General features: G+C 51.5%; 1 pseudogene; it reads right to left on the reverse strand.

Moving 5' to 3' along the window:
* Positions 1-5556: 5556 nt before the first annotated feature.
* On the reverse strand, positions 5557-16662 carry LOC141919156 (SITS-binding protein-like; annotated as a pseudogene).
* Between the last annotated feature and the right edge of the window lie 6683 nt (positions 16663-23345).

The raw sequence follows: 23345 nt of genomic DNA on the forward strand, positions 1-23345 counted from the left end.
CATGTCATTTCCAACCCACAAAACTAACAAGAGGACTTATGGAAACGTGCAGTACTTAGACCAACCTCTAACAACTGGATTTTTGGTAAACACACGAGGAGCTTTCCTTTTGAAGGCACATAAACAAACAAAGAGAAATATTGTCCGAGACACATTTTGCAGCTCGCTCCAACTGATTTCATCCTCCTCCAAAGTCCCACCTCCCAGGCTCAAGAGGAGAAAATGGAAGGGTAAGTTGCATGCAGCAAAGCCAACATCAGAAAAAAGGGACTTTCCCACTTACTAACAGCCCCAGCCGACCACGCAGCAGCCTGCGGCAGCGATGTCCTATTAAAACAGCATGTGGAGCAACCACTCAACTCAATACCCACAGAGCAGCAAACGCAGCCCCATGACTGAGCCGCCTTCTGCCCTCGCTGACAGCCCCCGGTACTGAGGGGCAGGCAGGGGAGGGAAGAGAGAGGCCCTGGTCCAAGCCCCTCGGCGGCTCCGTGAGGGTTCCCGGCCTGCGTCCCTGTCCCGATCCGATATCGGGAAGGGTTCTTAAACGATCCCAGGAGTGAAATTAAGACACAAACAAGGTCAGATGCCGTACAACCTTGTTTACTTTATTTGTTATAACAATTAGTAATAGTGATAGGACAGAGAGGAAAACAAGAGGAAAGTCAGAATCCCTAAGCAAGGAAAACAGTAGATATGCAGCTAATTACCACCACCACCAGGGATCCAGTGATGTTCTGTTGGCTCAGGCTCGGTGCAGGTGATGGTGCTCCAAGCTCCGCTGAGGTCCCGGCTCCAAGTAACAGGTGTTGAAGAAAGTGCCCCCGAGGGAGGAGTACGCAGTCCTTTTATTGTCCCATCCCCCTCGACCTTTTCCAAAAGCCTCTGCCCATTTCGTGCCAGCCTGCACGTCTCATCCTGATCATGGGGCTCCTGGTCCCGTGGTCCTCCATGCGCAGATGCCCAGGTGCTGGTCATCCCAGCCCACACATCTCCCGCACCCCGATTTAGCTTCGGGCGGATGTCGTGGTTTTGTCTGGGACCCTTTGTCTCCTTCAGAACGTACTCCTCCATGGCAACAGGGTGCCGAGGCCAGGAAATGGTGGTGGTGCAACAGCAATGTTGAGACAAACAAAGTCTAACACAGTTCCTTACAGGCCCTAACCTCCTTCTCCGATGCCTTCTTGCCGACCCCCAACAGGCTGTACAGGTCCAGCTCCAGCAGCTCCTTATCGACTCCCATCTTGGCGCTGACCGACTTCACCCCCGCCGCCACCAGGCCTGCTGGGAAATGGAGTCTCCCCCCGCCGCTGCCACCCGCCCGATGCGACACTGCAACTACATGGACCAGGGTGCACCACGCCCGCTCTGCCACCTCTCTGAGGGGCCACCACAGTGTGCACGGCATGCTGGGAATTGTAATTTTATGCCAGCTGCAGCCAGCGGGGCGTGGCAGCCCGGGGACTGCAACTCCTGTCAGGCTTTGTCCCAGCTGAGATTTGTGGCGGTGTGAGCAGAACAACAGCTCCAAAGTGAACCGTAATGGCGCACCGGGCCTTGAAGGTGAGTGTCTTTTAGACAGCCATTTCCTGAGGAGGCAGTTCGCTAGGCTGCAGCAGCGCCAGGCTGCGGGGTGCTGTGAGCCCACTACAGGCCCTTCCCCAGACCTGTGGGAGGCATCGGCCTGTCAACCCTGCACAGCCTCTGAATCAACAGCTAGGCTTTGATGAGAAACAGGCCTTGGGGAAAGATGGCAGGGAAAAACAACAGACAGCTGCAACACTGAGCTGTGGGAAAGTGCTGAACTGTGAGAAGTTACCGCCACATGAACAGCGTGTGAATGAGCAGGTGACTGGTCTGCACAGTGCATGTTAGAGTGGTCTGATGCTGATAGGAGAAAAGGTTGATAACTGTCTAATTGCTGATTTGCTGATTATGAAGAGCTTTGGCGAGAGCATAAGTATGTACTATTGGAAAAATAAATGGCTTTGCTTGTTATAACTCTCACAGAGTTGTGCAGGTCTGATATCCTCCCGCAATACAGACCTGATCAGCTCAAGGCCCCATCAAGTGCGGTGCAAAACTCGTGTTTATTTGGAGCAAGACGAAGCCCTGGAACAGGTTGCCCAGAGGAGTTCTGCAGGTTCCGTCCTGAGAGCTGACCCACGCCTGGCTGGCTGCGGCCCTGGGCACCTTGCTCCGGCTGCCCCTGCTCGAGCATAGGCCATGATTTGCCCCAGGAGGGGATGACGGGAGGGCTTTGTGCCACGGGTGGCATTCCTCAGCAGGAGCAGTGGGGTGACTGTGCCACTGCCACCGTCCACATGTCGCACAACCACCCCCTCGAGGGCCTTCTGTGTCCCCGGGCTTGTTGTGCTCCCCCAGCAGTTGTTGGTCAGGGGGTCAGCGCTGTGTGTCCCTTCTTGCCAGGGTGTGCTACCAGCCCCTGTGCCCGGCAGTGCTGTGGGACCTGTGCCGGGACCGGCTCCTTACCACTTGCCATTGTCTGTAGTAGTCACGGCCTCCCTGCTGATGTTGGGCTCTTCTCCCAGAATAAGCTGCCATTTGCTGGTTGTGGCTCAGAGCTTGGCCCCCTTCCCAGTCCATTCTTCGATGCTCCCGCTGCTCTCGGCCCCGGGTGCTGCGGGACCTGCGTCGGGAACGGGTACTCCTGGAGAAGCCGCTGCAGCTTGGAGCTTGGCTCTGAGGGTCCCTTCTCCTAATCCTACTCCTGCTCCTGCTCCTGCTCCTCCACCTCCACCTTGCTGAGGAATCATGGACCATGGTGCCCGAGTGCCCCATGGGGACTTCCCAGCCTTGCCTGGGGGACCTGCTCCGGTGGCTGTCCCAGGCACGGGGGTGCTCCCTGTCCTCCCTCCACTGCTGTTGTCTGCGGGGGCCCCATGGGTGCGCCCAGTGAACTCGGTTCCTGTTTCTGGAGGAGTCGTAGCCCTGGGCGTGCTGGGTCTGTCTGTGGCCATGGTGGTGCCACCTCTGGGACCTACTTTGGCTCCTGTCGGGGGCCCTGGCATGGTCACTACCATGGTCTCTGCCATAAGAGCCACGTCGCCGCTGCTTCCTCCTCTGTGCAGAGCGACGGCGAGATCTCCCTGGACTGTCACCAGGTGTGATGTCATGCACTTTGTGGCTCAGCTGGGGGAAGATGTGGTGGAAGACATGGCCGCAGTTGGGGCAGATGATTTGGTTGCGGGCCCATTCCTCTATGCAGGACAAACAGAAGCAGTGTCTGCATGAGCTCCTGCAGGCCGCGTAGCCGGTGCTCTCCAGGACGACGAAGCCGTTTGGGTCCTCAGGGGTATCCAGCAGTGCGGCTTGGGGTGCCTGGCTGGTGTTTGCAGCAGGGGACGATGCGCCCTGTTCTGCCAAGTCCTTCTCCTCCTCCAATGCTATCTTGCACTGCAAACGAGAGACAGACAAAACTTGTGACCTGCAGGAAGCAGAAGTACTGCTGAAGAGGCGTCTGCTCTGCCCGGGGGCTGTGCCGGTGGTGCCACCAACGCCAGGGACTGTCTTGGGGCAGATGAGTGACACCGGGGGCATCTCTGTGTGCTCCTGCTCTGTGGGCAGGGCAGTGACCTCTCGGCCATGAGCAGGCAGGAGCTGGGAAGGCAGGAAAGCGGTTCCTGGCCTCGCCGTGATGGCGGCACGAGGGTGGGGGTGCGGCAGGTCGGGACTGACATCCCCCTCTGGCAGATCCTCTATGCGCCCTCAGCAGCGAGCCCACAGGATGGGGGTCCGGTCCGGTCCCCCCACCTGTAGACAGCTGTGACCTCCCACACTGTGGCCCTTCGGGACTGCCCCACGCCTCCACGGGGGTGATGTAACAGAGTCACAGTGACTCTCTGGTGACATCTCAGGGCTCTTGGGAACCAAAGTGGGAAAAAAAAGCCCCATTTGGCAAGTGTACTGTGTCCAGCGCTGGGCTGCCCAGTACAGGAGAGACGTGGACATACTGGAGAGTCCAACACAGGGCCACAGTTATGACAAAGGGACTAGACTGGAGCATCTGGAGAGCTGATGATCAGGGGCGCTTATGTGCCTTGGCTGCACGCAGGCCAAAACCTTCAGGGAGTTTTCTCTCAGTTGCCAGGCAGATCCAGAATCAAATCAAATTGAATCGAATCAAATCAAACAGAATCGAATCAAATTGAATCAAATCATGCCGTTGGAAAGGGCCTACAATGCCCATCTAGTCCAACAGCCTGCGCACATCAGGGCTGACTAAAAGTCCAAACAAGATACCTTGCACCTAAGACTCCTCTACTTTTTCTCGTTTCTCAAACACCTGGTCAAACCGCTGCCCTCCTTGGGGCAGGGCAGTGACTGAGCTCTGCGACATGTGCAGGCAGGAGCTGGGAAGGCAGGAAAGCAGTTCCTGGCCTCGTCACAGTGGCAGCCCCAGCCGGTGTGCAGCAGTGTACCTAAAGCTGTGGAGCTTCTGCCCTGGGCGGCTCTTTGTTATACTGGGGGCCACCGCCGTGTGGGTGTGATGCGGGGCTGCGGGGCTGTGACCTCATAGAGGTGTCCCCACTGTGGGGCTGTGACCTCACAGAGGTGTCCCCGCCCACGGGGCTGTGATCTCACAGAGATGTCCCTATGATGCACGTGACACTGCCCCACATGTCTCTGTGTGGGTGCCAGACTGTGTGCCATGAGCGACAGCGGCCATTTCCTTGGCCTTGGGCTCCTGGAACCGCCTGGCTCAGCACCCTCCAGCACCGAGAGGAACGGGGCTGCTCGGGGCCAGGGGGGCTACTTGGGGCCAGGGTGGCAGGGCCCCCCCAGGCAAATCCCTGTGCTTGGTGGTTCTGAAGATGGTGGCAGCGAGTGACAGCACCAGAGCAACATCAGGCCGCTGCGGGGCTGTCTTGCGCCCCCGGGGGGACCTGGGTACCTCCCGGGGGCAGGTCAGGGCCCCAGCATGGATGGAGAGGTCCTGGGACCCCGGTGTCCCCAGCCTCATTCATCTAATTTTCCAATTAGCCTCAAAGTCAGGCTCTTGCTACCCAGGACTTCCCTGCATCAGATGTGAGAAGCAGGTACCGCTGCGCAAGTGGGATGCCCATACACATGAATAAAGTTGTCATGGTGTGTTTTCCTTGTCTATACTTATTTCTTTAACTGCAAAACCTCCCCGCTGGTATAAGCTGATGTTCCTTTGTCTCCTGTTCTGGAAAATCCACTCTCTGGCTGGGGAAGCACCTCTGAGCGTGATGCCAGGGACCAGGAAATGCTGGTGTGCCCACCTAAACACACACACACACACACACACACACACTTCACTGGGACAGCCCTGGAATGATAGAGGTCAACATTCTGTGTGGAGGGATGTTTGTGCCACAGCTGCATTTCCGCCTTCTTATAATAACAGCAAATAATAAATGATTCAAACGTTTTCTGTGGAAATAATAATTTAAAAAGGGGTTCTTGGAAAAGTGCAAAGAGGCTGAAGTAGTCTCAAGGCAGAGTGACCACATTTGGCCAGTGTTGCTCTGAAAGAGGTCAACTGTCCCAGAGCTGTGGCAGTCTGGGGGTTTAGGAGGTCTTTACAAGAACTGGGACCTCTGCAAGGCTGGCAGAGTAATTCCTGAGCACGGTGCCTCCGTCAAAGATGCGGACAGTGTTGATGTCCATCCATAGGTGCCCTTCTCCAGGTAGGTAGATATGTCACCATGTTTGCCCTTTTTCTGTTATTGGGACAACCAGGACCTGCGGTGAAAAAAAGAAAATAAAGAAATTTAGCTCAGGGAGGATTAGCCAGGACATGCTGCTACCTGCACCCAGCAAACCATGAGGCTGAAGGGAGAAGCAAGCAACCACAAAGATGATGAGAAAAGATGATGCACTGGCCTTTGGTTACATGGGACTGGGATCATCCCTGCCTGCAGCAGCCCCTCGAGTCAATCCAGCTCATAATTTGGAAAACCTGAACAGAAAAAAAACCATCAGAAATTTGTTTTTCCTAAATAGTGAAAACTGGGTATGAAATTTATGGATCAGTCCTTAAATCCCATTTTTGGAGGTCCTGGTCAACTCATCCCTGCACCACTTCGTGACGCTCCTTGAACTGCATGGCACCATCATCCCAGGGAGACATCACAGTGTTGGCACACTTTGGGGGGCACTTTTGGACCCTCCTGGCCTTTATAAATATATTTGACAGCAAGACCTGGCTTCCCGGCCTCTTGCAGCATCCGCTTTCGCCAGGCAGATGGCACTGACAAGCAGCGATGCTGCATCACAGCTACAAACCAGCACACACCAGTATTTTTTTTTTTTTTGCCAAATCAGTGCAACTTGTCTCTTTGCTGTTACATTTCAACATGCTCTGTTGGAAGGATTCAGCAGCAGTCAGGTCCAATTCCCTTCCCCAGTAGTGGAAATTGGCTCACAAGCAGTGCTGGAATATGGCTGTGCAGTGTTAAATACAGTTTCGAGACCTTTGGTCAGGGATCAAAACCACCCTGACCACTGCAGTCCCACACCACAGCATCCCAAAAGCACTCGCAGAAACCCAAAGGCATCACTGTCCTGTCTGCTCAAAGGGAGCAGGTATTTGTCTCCCTCTGTAGTCAGCAAACATTTGACAGAAGAGATTATTGAGCACTCCTGCTAATTTGACAGATACATCATTCAGCCTGATTCAGGTTGAACGTGCGCTGCCAAGAGATCCGGGTGAACGAGATCTGGAAGAAATGAGTGTACAAATCCCAGCTTGAAAGTCAGATTTCAAAGCAGGGCTATCCCTTCCAGCCCAGAGTTACCCCCAGAAAAGCTTGGGGTGCAACTCAGAAGCGGAAGGGCTTCAGCCATAGCACAAAGCCGTATTGATCAGCACCCCACAGCCACTGCTTGCACTGAGGGATGATGCCCCAAAGCTTTATCCCAGCGTCCTAATGCTTAGTCCTGCCTCAGACCACACCGGGACAGAACTACCCTGTGTATTTTCCATAGTTTATTATTAACGACACTCCAAATTGCACCAAAGCCAGTTTTGGAGTGCATTTCTATTCTTACAGCTTCCAAAAACCAGCTTGGAAGTTAAAACATCCCCTGTCTGGGCTCTCCTGCCACAGGCTCATGCTCTTTTGGAAAAAAAAAAAGCAACAAGTAATTAAAAAAATCAGGTGAGCTTTTTGCCAGATTCACATCATGTTTTATCAGAAATGCTTGGCCTTGACAAGTTTATGGAGCAGACACCACATTTTACCATAGTTTAGGAGCTTTCAGCCAAGCCAGAGCTTTGCACCTCCTGGAAGAGAAGGCTAAAGCTGCTCCCACCTTTTGTTTTCTCCACAAGTTTGCGGTATTTTACTGGGCATCTCACCTCACTAACGCAGGCCACATTTCTGCCCTGGCTGATTCAACGGCATCAGGGATTTTCAGTTCGAGAGCTTTTGGGGGCAGGAACTAGGCTTTAGCTTGCTCACAGGTATAACTAATGCCACTGCTCCTGCCCCAGTGTGTGCTCTACAGCCCACGGGGACAGCAGAAATGCCTCGGCCTCCTCCAGCCTCTGTGCTTGCACAGCACTGCTCTCAAAGTCATCTGTGCCAAGGATTTGTGTTTTAAAACCTTCCCGCTGGATTATCTGAGCTCTCTGCTAGAATGCTTTTCTGCTGCTTCTTTGAAAGTAATCTCCTTCGAAAGTAACTTTCCTTTGAAAAAAACAACTTTGAATTGGATCCACAGGATTTGTGGCCAGAAAGTCAAGCTTGGAAATCAGTTATTGCAATGTCTGTTGGAGGCTGCAGGCAGGGCCTGAAAAGAGAACTCTGCAGCACAAGCTGCTTTTCTATTAAATCAAGAAACAAACTCCTGTTGAGCTTTGCTTCTGGGTTTGAGATTTCTTTTTCCAGGGAGATGATGTCCCCATGATTAGCAGCATCCCCCTGTAAAGACAGACTGACATGTTGCTGAAAAATGGGTGCAATAATATGACCTGAGGATTATGCCTTTAATGAAAAGAAAAACCTGTAGAAACTGCCAAAATCTTGAACTGTTGGGATCCTGCACCCAGGCAGAGCAGGAGGGACAAAGATGAAGTGACGCCACTGCACGAAATAAAATGTCTCCTTACAAAAACGGGAGGATGAGGCAGAGCTTTCTTTAAGAGAAGTCTTCTTCAGAAGGCCTGACTTGCCTTTCCAAGATCTTTTAGATTTAAAGGACAATCCATCACATCAAACATCATGCCTTCTGTGTGTTAAATGACTTTGTGAGCTGCAGTAAGATGAGAAGGACACATCTGCAGGGAGAAACTCCCCACTACATGCCACGCCCAAAAGTGTGAAAACACCAGACCTGCAAGGAGTATTTGCAGCATGAAACCACTGAAATCTGAAGCAGCAGAGGAAAACTCTGGGGAAGCAGATACCAGCTGTGTTTAAATCTCTACTAGAAAAACGGATAAAAGCATCCATCCATCTTAAATGTGCCACAGAGAGCTTGAGAGCATGCACCTAACTTGTGCTGCTACTTGCTTATTGCGGGCTGGAACTCCATGTAACGGAATTAACAGCCCAAAAAGAGGGGAGAAAGGAGCAGTGGTGATCGTCAGGAGATGTCTTCTGGCAGAAAGGACTGAAAAATACCCTGATATTAAACAAACAAACAAACAAACAAGTCTCATAGACTTTTCATTTTGAATAAATGACAAACCTGGTGGAGCCAGCAGGGTCCCCTCAGCCCTTTGGTTTCACATCACCTCTGTACGAGCACAGGATGCAGAGGGGTGGACAGGCGAGCACAGGGGTCACCTTATTGCCCCCAGTTACCCTTGGGGGGTACATTCAGTCCCCGCATTTCCTACCTCATCTCCAATGAGAAATTCATCCTTTACGGTGAAAGTGGTTGGATCCATGGGGCTGAGCCACCACACCAGCCGGAAGGTGGAGTACCTGGAACTGAGCCATTCCTCGCTGTATTTTAGGAGGAGTGGCACAACGAAATCCTGGTGCCTCTGTATGCATTGCCGGGTGAGGTTCAGGACCTGCAGGGTGGGGGAAGAAAAAGAAACCCATGACAAGTCCTTCATCCAATAAACAGCAAAGCCAGCAGAAGGAAAAAAAAAAAAAAATATATATATTCCCTTGGGAAGAGAGATTACCAAATTGCAATGTCCTGATCAAGTAATGACAGCTAACAAGGTGCAAACAGGGCTGATACAGCGGATTTATTCCCATTTAGGTGCAAAAGCCAGGGACAGCCGCTGGCAGGTGATATCCACCAGGGTGTTCGTGTCTAACAAAAGCTCTTTTGTTGCTGGCAAAGACATTTAATGACGTTTCCCCCTGTGTCCCCAGTCTTAAGACACGCTCTCCCCTTTTATTGCCCTAAAGGGGACATCCCTGGGAAAAATGCCCCCAACTGTTTAAACAGATCTTGAATGTGAATCTGCAGGTTTCGCCCTACTGTAGACATTAACTATTTGATCAAACCATAATTAAACAACTCCAGCAGCAAAAGGGAAGGAGATACACATGACCATTACCGTCACTTCTACAGGCATTGCAGATACCAGCCCCATGGTTGCAGAGCCATGAAGTTTAAAGCCACAAAAAACTCACGTTAATTTTGCAGCAAAAGTACTGCTGAATGCATACAGCGATCTGGGTGCTGGGGCAGAGCGCAGGATTTTGGGGGTAGCAAGAAGACGACAATGATTTTTAGCCTCAGCTTTCCCCAGTAGGGACCTTAATGGCTTTTGGAAGTGTTTGTCATACGAGGGACAGTGTCCTCCTCTGTGGGGAATGGGGGCACGTACACAGGCGTTGCAGCAGAGCCAGGGCGGTGTGCCAAAGGCCATCACGGGGAGGAACATCACGATCTGCAGCCACTGCACGTACAGCTCCGGGTCCTCTGGGATGTCACCGGCCAGGCTCCCTCCTGCCGGGGACAAGGAGCTGAGTGAAGCTGCCTGGGGGCATCTCACGGTGGGACGAGTCCCACATGACCCGCACTCTGTGCGGGCAGGACACCTCACCCCATTGCCAGAGGAGCTGAATCCTCCCCACCTGTGTTTTTATTCCTTGAGTGTCATCAGCAAATGTGGATCAGACATCTACCCCTGGCCCTTTTAAGACCAGATGTGCTGGGGAGGATGTCTCAGGAGTTTCTGAATTTTAGCAGAACGTTGTAAAAAGGGATTTGTCTCATGCAAAGCAAAACATTGGGAAAATGCTGGATTTTCCTGCCACTTTGATGTACAAAGATGAAGCATCATGGGAAAATACTCCTGTAATTTCACAGAATCACAGAATCACAGAATCAACTAGGTTGGAAAGGACCTTGAAGATCATCTAGTCCAACCATTAACCTAGCACTGCCAGTTCCCATCTACACCATATCTCTCAGCGCTATATCGACCCTACTCTTAAACACCTCCAGGGATGGGGATTCCACCACCTCCCTGGGCAATCCATTCCACTGCCTAATAACCCGTTCTGTAAAGAAATACTTCCTGACATCTAGTCTAAACCTTCCCTGGCGCAACTTGAGGCCATGCCCTCTTGTCCTATCACTTGTTACTTGGTTAAAGAGACTCATCCCCAGCTCCCTGCAACCTCCTTTCAGGTAGTTGTAGAGGGCGATGAGGTCTCCCCTCAGCCTCCTCTTCTCCAGACTAAAAAACCCAGTTCCCTCAGCCGCTCCTCATATGACCTGTGCTCAAGACCCTTCATCAGCTTCGTTGCCCTTCTCTGGACACGCTCGAGTAATTCAATGTCCTTTTTGTAGTGAGGGGCCCAAAACTGAACACAGTAATCGAGGTGCGGCCTCACCAGTGCCGAGTACAGGGGTAAGATCACTTCCCTGTCCCTGCTGGCCACACTATTTCTGATACAGCCCAGGATGCCATTGGCCTTCTTGGCCATCTGGGCACACTGCTGGCTCATGTTCAGCCGGCTGTCAATCAACACCCCCAGGTCCCTCTCTGACTGGCAGCTCTCCAGCCACTCCTCCCCAAGCCTGTAGCGCTGCTGGGGGTTGTTGTGACCCAAGTGCAGCACCCGGCATTTGGCCTTATTGAACTTCATACAGTTGGCCTTAGCCCATCGCTCCAGCCTGTCCAGATCTCTCTGAAGAGCCTCCCTACCCTCAAGCAGAACACTCCCACCCAGCTTGGTGTCGTCTGCAAACTTACTGAGGGTGCATTTGATCCCCTCGTCTAGGTCATCAATAAAGATGTTGAACAGGAGTGGCCCCAAAACCGAGCCCTGGGGGACACCACTCGTGACCGGCCTCCAACCGGATTTAACTCTGTTCACCACAACTCTCTGGGCCCGGCCATCCAGCCAGTTTTTTACCCAGCAAAGTGTGCGATCATCTAAGCCTCGAGCAGCCAGTTTCGCCAGAAGAATGTTGTGGGAAACAGTGTCAAAGGCCTTGCTAAAGTCAAGGTAAACTACATCCACAGCCTTTCCCTCATCCAATAAGTAGGTTACTTTGTCGTAGAAGGAGATCAGGTTTGTCAAGCAGGACCTGCCTTTCATAAACCCATGCTGACTGGGCCTGATCCCCTGGTTGTCCCGCATGTGTTCTAAGATGGTACTCTGGATGAGCTGCTCCATCAGCTTCCCAGGTATCGAAGTCAAGCTGACAGGCCTGTAATTTCCTGGATCATCCTTCCGACCCTTCTTATAGATGGGCGTTACATTGGCCAGTTTCCAATCTGTCGGGACTTCCCCGGTCAGCCAGGACTGCTGGTAAATGATGGAAAGCGGCTTGGCGAGCACCCCAGCCAGCTCTTTCAGCACCCTTGGGTGTATCCCATCTGGTCCCATAGACTTGTGTGTGTCTATGTGGTGTAGCAGGTCACTGACTCTCTCCTGGATTGCGGGGGGGTCGTTCTCCCAGTCTCTATCATCTGGCTGAGGGGGCTGGGTTCCCTCAACACAACTAGTCTTGTTATTAAAGACTGAGGCAAAGAAGGCATTAAGGACCTCAGCCTTCCCCTCATCACTTGTTACCAAGTTTCCTTCAGCATCTAGCAGGGGATGGAGACTCTCCCTGGTCTTTCTTTTGCTATTGACATACTTATAGAAACATTTCTTGTTATCTTTGATTGCTGAAGCTAGATTAATTTCCAGCTGGGCTTTGGACCTCCTGATTTCTGCCCTGCATAGCCTCACAGCATCTTTGTAATCACTGTGAGTGGCTAGCCCCTTCCTCCAAAGGCTGTAAACTCTCCTTTTCTCCTTGAGTTGCAGCCAAAGCTCCCTGTTCAGCCAGGGTGGTCTTCTCTGCCGCCTGCTCCTCTTAGAGCACCTGGGGACTGCCTGCTCCTGAGCCATTAACACTTCCTTCTTAAGGAGCGCCCAGCCTTCCTGGACCCCTATACCCTTCAGGACCGTCTCCCAAGGGATCCTGTCAAGCAGGTGCCTAAACAAGACAAAATCAGCTCTTTGGAAGTCCAGGATGTCAGTCCTGCTTAGCCCTTTCCTGGCCTCCCTAAGAATAGAGAACTCTATTATTTCATGATCGCTGTGCCCTAGTTGTCCTCCAACTGCCACATCATCCACCAGTCCATCTCTGTTCACAAGGAGGAGATCTAGCAGGGCACCTTCTCTGGTTGGTTCTCTTACCAGCTGTGTTAGGAAGTTGTCCCCTACACATTCCAGGAATCTTCGGGACTGGTCCCGCTCTGCTGTGTTGTATTTCCAGCAGATGTCTGGGAAGTTCAAGTCCCCCACAAGAACAAGGGCAATCGACCGTGAGATTTCACCCAAGTGCCTATAGAATATTTCATCCACCTCTCTGTCCTGCGTGGGTGGCCTATAGTAGACTCCTACTACAACATCTGCCCTGTTGGCCTTCCCCCTGATTCTAACACAAAGACATTCCATCCTGTCTTCACTGCATTTGTATTCGAGGCAATCATAACAGTCCCTAACATGCATTGCTACCCCACCGCCTCTCCTACCTTGTCTATCCCTTCTAAAGAGCTTGTAGCCATCAACTGGCACGCTCCAGTCATGGGAGGCACCCCACCATGTTTCTGTGATAGCCACAACATCATAATTTTCCTGTTTCATCACGGCTTCAAGCTCCTCCTGTTTGTTACTCATGCTGCGTGCATTGGTATACATGCACTTCAGATGGGCTGGTGTTTTGCCCCCTTCCCCCTTCAAATTTAGTTTAAAGCTCTGTCAATGAGCCCAGCTAACTCCTGCCCCAAGATCCTCTTCCCCTTCTGGGACAAGTGTATCCCATGTAAGGCCCAGAGGTCTGGTGCCCTGTATACCAACCCATGATCGTAAAAACCAAAGCCCTGATGGTGACACCAGTCTTGAAGCCACGAGTTCATCTGTTGTGTTCTTCAGTGTTCATCCTCATCCATCCCCCCAACTGGAGGGATGGAGGAGAACACAACCTGTGCCCCCGACCCCTTGATCAGTTTCCCCAAGGTCCTGAAATCTCTCTTCATTAATTTAATACTTCTCCTGCTAATGTCATCACTACCTACCTGAAAAACCAGAAGAGGGTAATAGTCCTTGGGTTTAACTAGAGAGGGGAGTCTTCTTGTGAGGTCCTTGATGCGGGCCCCAGGGAGGCAGCAGACTTCCCTATGATGTGGGTCTGGTCTGCATATGGGGCCTTCGACACCCTTCAGAGTGGAGTCCCCCACTACAATGACTCTTCTGGGGTTCCTTTCAGAGATGGTTTTAATACCTTTTCTAGAGTGACCTGGCCTTGGTGGTCCTTGATCTTCCTCATTGTTTGTCTCATTCTCTTCCTCCATGTCTTCATTCAAAAGTTCCAGGACCCCAAATCTATTGTGAAGAGGCACCATGGAGGGTGAGGGAGGTTGGGAGAGAATTTTCTTGCCTCCCTGAGCAGGGACCTGTTTCCAGTCTCCCTCATCTCTTAAGTCCCCTCCTTCTGCCTGGTAGCATGAGGGTGAGGGATCACCTGCCTTGCCTGGAGTCTCTATTTGCTCCTGTTGATTCATGGGTGCCAAGGTGGAACTCCACCAATCAATCTCCCTTTCACATTCCCTAATACTTCTTAATCTCTCGACCTCTTCTTTGAGTTCTGCCACCAGGCTGAGCAGGTCATCCAGCTGGTCACAGCGCACACAGGTGCTGTCACTGCGGCCCTCCAACAGCACTGACAGGCTCAGGCACTCCCTGCAGCCTGGGACTTGGACTGCTGCATGTTTGCGTGGTTGCTCCGTCTGGGTCGCCACGTTCTTGCTGGTGGTGCTTTTGAGGCGAGTGGAGACCATGGCTCAGGCTACCGGTCGTTGACAAGTACTATTAACCAGTGGTTTACAGGTACTGTCTGATCACCCTGAGCTCGGTGGGCAGCGACCTGGTCGCTGCCCTCCCACAGGGTTCTTCTCTCCGAATTAACGGTGGGTGGTGCTGGTTCCGCCCACGCTAACTAGGAAGCCCTCCCAGCTCGTTACCGAGGGGTGGGTGTGAGTTGCTCTCCTTGGCGAGTGACTGTTGGTGTGTTTACACCTCGCTCGAAACAGGCGCCACCGGCCCTGGGCTCAGCCCACAGCCCACGCCTCCTCAGCTGCCCGCCCACCGGCTTGCCAGTCTCCTTAGAGCCGGCTAGCCGCCTTTCTGTCTCCAAAAAGATTCAAAAGTCCCCCCCAAAAAAAGCTACTTTCCAGTCCCTTTTGCCGCGAAAACCCCCCAGTACGGGCTTACCTGCACTGGAGTTGCTCTCCTCGGCGAGCATCCCTTCAAATTCATAGTGAAAAGTGGTGGAGAAGCAGATTATTGCTAACTAATTAATCAGAAACATGTAGTAGAAGGGGATTCCAGTTCCCCTCTGAAATACTAGAGAGGGGCTTAGGAAGGACAGGAGAGGATGGGATGGGACAGGGAAAGGAAAATGAAGCCCTTGGGGCTGGAGTGTCCTTAGGAGCCACTGCTCAAAATCTGGCCCAGCTTCCCCCAGAGATGGCACAAGAACCCCAATGCCAAGGGCTCACCCAGACCAGCCAAAGCCCCATTTTCTCCAGAGGATTTTCCCATTCGGAGTGGCCCCGAGCTGCGGTGACCCAACCCGATGGGCCACAACCCCAGCACCAAATGCCAAGACCAATGGGTTCAGCGTCTCTTTGGGAAGGGAACCGGTATGCTGTGATTGCCTCAGCCTTGTTTTCTAAAGAAAATAGAGGCCAAATTGAAAAATTGCCCAACAACCCCATTTTTCAGGGCTGTCTTTACAGTCTGACACTTCACCTGCAGCCTCTGCCTGTTTGGGGCATGTTTTAAACACAAATAACCTGGTCACCTCCAAGACGAGAGGAAAAATGAGCTGCTTGGCCCCAATCAAAGGATTGTTTCTAAACTTTTATAACATTTTTATTTCAGGATTTCTCAAGCCATTGTGCTTTTGAGCAGAAATGCAAACTTGGAGCAGGGCTGCTGGTGTTTTAGGAACATCTAGTTCCCACCCTGGAGCCTGGGTGTGCAGTTTCCTGGCTGTGTGTTCCCTCCTTGCCTTTGCCGGGTGGGTTTTAGCTCCAGCAAAGCCGCGGGAGGTGGCAGGCTGCCCACCGCCTGCAGTCGAGGCAGCTCTCTGCGAATCCCCAGAGACCTGCCTGCTTCTGGGGCTGCCTATTAAAATTTACAACATGTTTTTTTGTTTTCAGTTCCTCAGCCGATTCCCTAGTAACATTCAACAATCGAAGTCAGCGCAGCAGAAAATTGGGTACCGGGAACAAAGTGCTTCGAGCCTTCCTACAGCCCAACTAAGCCAGGTGGTGCAAACACACCTCCCGAGCTCCTCTTGCCTGAGCAACTGCTGCAAAACCCTCTGCAGCAAAGCCAGAAATAGGGGAAAAGGCAGAAAAGAAATTATTACCTACTGCATCGGGGATGAAGAAGTTGCAGCCTAAGAAGCTGTTGTGCAGCACGGAGGGAATAAGCCCCTTCAACCCCGCGTGGCTCCAGTCCGAGTGCAGTGGGCTCATCTGGACAAAGAATGGGAGGTGACTGGCTCTGGGGGAAACAAGCACAAACCCAATGTCTTTAGATGGCTTGCAGGACCCAAAATGCTCCGACGCCTGTCTGTCTTGGCCGCCGCTGTGGTCAGATATGGGTTTCTCCAACAACTCGGCATCTCCGTTGGAGGGAAATCAGCACTCCCCCATACCACTCCCATGCACTGTGCCTGCCCTGCTGACTTTGGCAACCCCAATCTTCCTCCTCCTCCCCAAATCCCCTATTCAAAGCTTTCCTTCTGGCTTGCTCTCATGAGGACCACAGTTGGGTGGTCCACCTTGATGGCAGCACAGCCACACTCTGGGCTGTAGCCATCGTCTTGCTGCTGCTTCTCATATAGCAACACCGACCCTGGTGGGAACACGCTCACCAAAACCCACGAGGCCAGCAGGGGTAGCCCAGCCACCCCCTCAGCCCCGGCCACATGGTCCCCCAAACCCAAAGCACCAACCTCCTTGTGATGTGGGTGGCCCGGGGGACATGGCCTGCAGGGAGGATTTCTCCTCCTGGCTTTCATTTGTGCTTGTGTTTTACGCCAAGCGGCTGTCATTCCTGACAGCAGCTTTATCCATCTTCCAGAGGAAAACATTATTTTCCCCACTTTTCTTTTTTTTTTTTTTTTTTTTTTCAGTAGTGTTTCTATGTCTTGGGTTTACTTGGTGGTGCAAGGGGTCATGTCATCAAGCAGCCCAGCATGGGAGACTGTTTCTGGTGTCCAAACAGGGTCAGATCTGGACCTTCATGATGAGCTTTGGCTTGAAAAATGGTGTCGAGCTCATCTAGCCAAGGGGGATTTTTGGTCTGAGTCTGCTTGCTCCTAGAGTTTGGTTTCCTCCTCAACCTCCCACCACTTGCTGACTCCCCAAAGGTCTCCCAGGGACACTTTTTCATCTTAGGAGGTGGTAAAGCTGATGTGATGGGTTATGAAACTCTTCTGGTATGGAAACTGCCCACCAGGAAAGGTATGATCCTGGATGGACTAAGAAGTGGTTAGAACAGGAGCTATTTTCACCACTTGGGTTTTGCAGATGGCTGAGTAAGAGCCCATCACCACCTCAGCATGTGAAACTGTTTTTTCTTTGAAAATGAACTAATTTCTCATGCAATTTACCATCAATGCCTCATCCACAATATGAAAATAAGTCATTTTGCAAACAGCCTGCATAGCCCTTTGCATCTGCCAAACATAAAAATAATGGGATGCCGGTGGGGTTTTTGCCGAAGTCGCTGCTAATGAAGGGCTGTGCGGGGCTCTCGGCACCATTGAGCGGCCAGCGCTGGGCGCAGATGCTCACCCCTCCGTACCAGGAGATGTTGGCCATGGAGATGCAATCCTGCAGCCAAGAGAGCATCCTCAGGTCGGGGGGAAGCGCCTCGGAGTGAGGATGAACACACGAGTAGCTGCACTTAGAGAGGCAAAACCCCTGCGTGTTACTCCAGTGTTGTCAGAGCAGTCATGGGACAGGTCTTTTCCCAGGAAGAAAAACCCCAACCCCATGAGATTTAGGTGTTTTATGCAAAAAGCATCAGGTGCTCACTCTGCTTTCCACATCTAACCCAGGAGAAGATACTTGGCTTTAAGTTTTTGCTCTGCAAGAACAGGAGCTAGGCTTCCAGGTACCAAAACATGCTGAAATTCTGCCTAACTGCTTGATTCCTCAGCCTGCAGTTGATGAAAGTCACCAAATGATGTAAGAGTAGGAAGAGAAAAAAAAATTGCAACAAGAATCGGAAGTGCAAGATACATGCTTTATTTACCTCAAAGAACAAAACCACGCCTTAATTTGCTAATTAAAGGCTAATTAAAGCCAAAGACAACAAATTTTCTTCCTTTTCCCCTCACGGGTCTGCTTTCAACATGCAGTCATGTGGAGGAATATAAACATCCCACTGCAGGAAGAAAAACTATAGCTTAAAAATTATGGTTTCCTTTAAAATAAAAAACCCACAGGACATCTTCCCCAAAGGCTGCCAGTTTTAGATAGGTGAACTTAAATAAAATAAAATTGCTGTGAAGCAGCCTAGTAACCTGGTAACACCCGCACACAACACCCTGTGCCTCAGAGACCCCACCTGGTTACATTTCTGCTCCCAACCACGATTATCAAAAATTAACAGGGTTTTGAGTTGCTGGTGAAAAGATGCTGAAAACTGTTTAAGAGAAGAGGCTTTGCAGGTGTCTGTCGCTGCAGGACAGGAGTGATGGTGGAGGTGGAAAATTCAAGGCAGCAGCTTTAAATTGCAGTGACAGCGCTTTCACAAACCCAGCTTAGAAAAAATCCGTTTGTTGGGTTTTTTTTCAAAAAAAAAGAAAAAAAGAAAAGGAAGAAACCTCTCCTAACTATTTTCTTCAGTGTTTCTGGGGTGGGTTTACTGCCTGAATTCGCAGCTCTCTCCAGCTGCGTGCACACAGGGAGATTTTAACCCCATCCTGAGCGCTCATCTGATGGCCCTACAGTGTCCCCGGGGTAACTTGTGGGTTTTCTGCTCTCCCTCAAGGCAAAGTCTCCCTCTTCCCTGAGGGCTGATGATAAAAAGTGCTTCCCTCAGCAAGAGCAGATCAGTGGGGGTATTTGGGGCACTTCTCATAGGGCTGACGGAGCAGCTGAACAATGAGCCATCTCCGAAAGCTGCTGATCCCGGGGGACACCCCCATCCTTGGCCCGCCTCCTTTCAGAAACCATCAATTTCTGCTTCAAAGCCTCTAAAAATTTCCCCTTTCTGCCAAAGCAGGGGATCAGCAGGATTTAGCATCCCACGTGACTTCACATGCAAGGACGGGCTTCCCCAAAATCCTGGGGATTTGGGGCTGCAGAGGGATGCTGGGACGGGCAGATAGAGACCCAACGATCTCCCAGCTCAACCCAACCAAGTTTTATTCACTCCAACCCTGACCCCACGGCTCAGGCAGTGTTTCTGGAGCCAGGGGGGACAGAGAGAGGTTAAGTCTCACTAAGGGGTGGCGAGAGGAGATGTAAATTATTAAAGTGGAAACCCTGGAGGCTCAGAATAGCTGTACCAGGTGTCAGCTGAACTAGTTACACCAGCTGGGAAAGAAGGGGGGGAAAAAAGCCTGTTCTTAACTCTTAAATTTCACTGGATCATATTTTCTAATAGTTTGGTTTTGGGTTTTTGGGGTTTTGGGGTTTTTTTGTTTGGGTTTTTGTTGTTTTGGTTTTTATTTTTTTTTTATTTTATTTTTTATTTTTATTCTGTCTTTCTCATCCTCTCAACCACCCTAGATTGATGTCAGCAGGAAAACCAGCCCCACGCACAGCGGTTGTCTTCAGGCAACACCTTCCACCAGCCCTCAACGATGTCAACAGGCGATTTACAGCTAAAGCGGAAAATTCCCCATCCTGCAGGATCCCATCCCACTCGGTGCCTGTCCCAGTGGCTCACCACAACATGTCACCATGGTCTGATGAGGTTTTTTCCTTTCTCTCCCTAAGGCTCACCTTCAGAGTCTGCTTTTATTTAAGTGTGGGAGAAGACTTGGAAGGATACAAAAAAAAAACCATAAATTTTTGCAGCAGCCAACATAGATTAATCCCATCCCAAGAGAGCTGCCACATTGTGTCTGTGGCTGGAAGAGACCTTTGAGCTCCTCGCATTTCTCGCCAACATTGTTATCTTACACAGTTATTTATTCAGTCTCTATATAAATACAGTTCTCCCACCCTGGGGTTACCAATGCGGCATCAGGAGGAGGCAGCCACAGCCCCTTGGTGGTTTGGGAGCTCAGCATCAGGGCACAAACCTTCCAAAGGGCCTTTTCCCACCTGGGACCCTCCAGCTACTGGAGACTTTGGAAGATGGGGTGCCCCTAGCCAAGGTGCAACCCCGTAACTGCACTGGGAAATGGAGTGTTCAGGCCAGATCCTCCCTGCTTTGGCTCGTTTGACCCCAAATGCCACAGTTCAGAGACAGGCACAGGGGTCACTCTTACCTTCAGCATCACGTCAGGGAGCAGTGGGGTTCACCAGCGGTCCCATGTTGGCGGGGGTCCTGCAGCCGGCACACCGCCCACCGTGATGTCCGCTACCGTCTGCCCTGTCGGCAGTGCCCGCAGCAGCAGGGCCCCCCGCCGGCGCTCCCACAGCATCCCGCCGGGGAGTGCTCCAGCACCTGCCAGGAGATGATGCTGATGGTCATAGCAAAGAATATGGCCACGCTGAGGCAGCTGACGGTGCCTTTCCAGGGCTCTGTCATCTCCCTGAAGCCCGAGATCCAAGCGGCCTGGGGGATTTGGCAGGTGGGGTGCGTGAGTGTCAAGGTGCGATGGTGGTGGAATGTTCCAGCTACTCTTTCTCTCCTCTCCTGCAGCAGCACAAGAAAGAAAACCCTCTTCTTGGGTTGCTCCAAATAAATATTAAAAAAAAATAAAAATAAAAATTAAGCCAGAAGTCTTTTCTCTTTGCAGTAATCTGGAGGTAAGAGTAGTCTCTTTTCCAGCCTTTCTCTGCATGCTGCTGCTCGGCAAATCCCTCTGCCGGACTTGGTGCTGGTTGCGACGGCAGCTTGACTGTAAACCATGTGACTGGTGTCAGCTCAGCCCCTTGGCATGGCCAGTGGCATCCGCTTGGCACGCAGAGATGGACACACGTAGCTGAGAGCCGTGGGAGGGGAGATGGGGCAGCAGCCGAGGGGAAACAAAGCAGCGCTCAAGTCTCCGTAGCCCTTCGGGTTTATGCTTCATGGAGCAGCATAGCTTTGCATCTCAGTTTGCAAGGCAGCAGTAAATAGCCATTGGGGTGCAGAAAAAATATTGCAGGGGTGGTTAGAGAAAGAGCGGAGGGGAAATGCAACACTGGTTTTCCATCCCCCTTCTTTCTTGCCTGTAAAATTATTTGATTAATGCACAGAACAAGGAATGAAATTACCTGCAGGCACGATCCGACGGCGCTGCCTGAGCCCTCGCCTGAGGGAATGGGCACCCAGAGCTCCAACCGGGCAAGGGGCCACCCACGGACACGAGCTCATGGGGTGGGACCCACTTGTCCCCCTCGTCCCAGGCTGCGGTGGCCACTGCCGCCTCCTTCCCAGGTGCTACACTGCCTTTTGGGGCCGAGCACCCACCGGGGCTGCGTGCTGCCCCTGCCCAGCTCAGCACACCCACCAGTCACATCCCCCCGCCACCACCCCCCAGCAACGGCGCAGCTGCATTTCTTTGACCTAAAGGCAGGTGAAAAGATGCTTTATCAGCCCCAAAAAGTCGCTGTCGGTGACCGAGCACTCAAACCCCAATTATTTTGCCACTGCTGGCTCGGGCAGCAGGTTTTTCTCCCCTTTCCCCAGGGTAGTTTTTCCTCCTGGGCACATCAGAGACCTTTATAGCCAAGGCAACTTGATCCAAGCAAACCCAAGAGCATTATCTAAGATGAGACATGGCGTGCTCCCTCCCACCCTGCTCCCCTGCAGGCTGCACACATCCTTGGATAGTGACGTTAGAAAGAGAGGCAGGAAATTAAGAAAATAATTTTTGTAAGCATTCATTTCTATGGGAATGATTTTAAAAGGATTTTTTGCAAAGTTATTGAGATGGCTCTGGTTGAGCCTTTGCTACACACCTGTGAATCCACATGTGAGAAAGCTGTGGCAGTGCTAAGTCTCCCCGTTCTGCTGCTTTGGCTTTTTTTTTGTTATTATTATTACTATTATTGTACTTTGGAGGATTTTCTCCCTGTTTCTACCTCATGTTAAATGAGCTGCTGGGGCCCCGCTCAGGTCACCTCCAGGACTGCAGAAGGGGGTGCTGTGGAAAGGGGTGCTGCTTGCACCCAAAAACAGAGCACCCTTGCAGAGGCAAGCAGCTGCAATCCCCACCAGTGCAGAAAACTCCAGAAATCTGGAATTTCCATCTCCATTCCCATGCCCCACACACTCATCCCACCAGTCCTCCTCCTGCCTGAGGGTGATCAGGGGAGACCTGGATTTTACAAGCAATATTAGAACCTGTTGGCTGCCAAGCTATTAAAAAATAGAGATTTCAAAGCATTTCCCCATTCTACTTGCAGGCAAAGCAAAACTGCAAGCCCTGAACCCAAAGACAAAAACACTACTCACCCCAGGAGATGCTGCTCTTTGGGAGGGTCTCAGGACTGCTGAAACCACCAGGCAAATCCTTGGCCGTGACCCAAATAAGCCCCTGGAGGGTCCTTTCCCACAGGCACCTTCAGGATTAATTTTTCATTTCAGCTGCTGCAATATCCAGTATGAGATGGAGGGGAAAATGGGTCCATTCTATCGGGACAAGCATCTCCCAGCTGCTGGCAGGGGCTCCAGAGCAGGGACAAAAGATCAGATCCAGGATCAGGAGAAAGGACGAGGCAGGTTTCACCAAAAACTGGAAGATGAGATGGGGACAATGATGTCCACCCAAAAAGGGCCAGGGATCAGTGGGGAGAACCTTCTCTCCAGCTGCCAGGTGTAAGGGACTGTGTTATCTGTCTCAAACATTGCTGTCACACCACCCCCATTTCCTGGCCTCGGCATCCTGCTGACAGAGGAATACGCTCTGAAGAAGACAAATTGTCCCCAACGGACCACCACATCCGCCCGAAGTTAAATCGGGATGAGGAAGACGTGCAGGCTGGCATGGGACCACGGGGCGGCATGTATTGCAATGAGCTCCCTGGAAATTGGTGGACTCTTCGGAGAGATCGTGGGAACTGGGAAAATAAAAGGGTGGGGCACTCCTTTTTCATGAGCACGCTATTCACCCTTGTCATCTATTCCTTCCTTGGAGCTGAGACTTTGGCAGAGCTTGGAGCTTGGAACACCATCACCTGCATCAAGCCAACAGGATGTCACTGGATTTGTGGTGGTGGTAATTAGTCTTGCTGCATCTCTACCACTTGATTGCTTAGGGATTCTGACTTTTTTCCTTTCTTTTCTCTCTGTCCTACTGCTATTACCAGCTATGTGTACAATAAAGTTTACAAGGTTGTACAGCATCTGACCTGGTTTGTGTCTTAATCTCGCTCTTGGGATCATTTAAGAACCCTCCCCAATATCGGATCGGGACATTTTAAATTGGTGTCACGGACAGGATCCCTACAGACGAGAGTGCTGTACTACCTTGCTGTGCTGGATGCAAACCTCTCAGGATGAAATAACCCCCTTTGTGTTACATTAAGGTGTGACCTCCTGAGAGTGAACAGGGGGAAGAGTGGGCATTTGCGTTTGAATAAGGTGTGACCACCTGAGAATGAACAGGGGAATTTTGACATTAAGGTGTGACCCTCTCAGGACAAAAACCCCTTTGAGTTGCTTTTGTGTTAGATTCAGGTCTGGATTCCTGGGAGAGAAAAGGGGGAATTTGACATTAAGGTGTGACCCTCTCAGGATGATAATCCC

Source organism: Strix aluco, unplaced genomic scaffold, assembly GCF_031877795.1.
Source record: "Strix aluco isolate bStrAlu1 unplaced genomic scaffold, bStrAlu1.hap1 H_2, whole genome shotgun sequence".
NCBI lineage: Eukaryota > Metazoa > Chordata > Aves > Strigiformes > Strigidae > Strix > Strix aluco.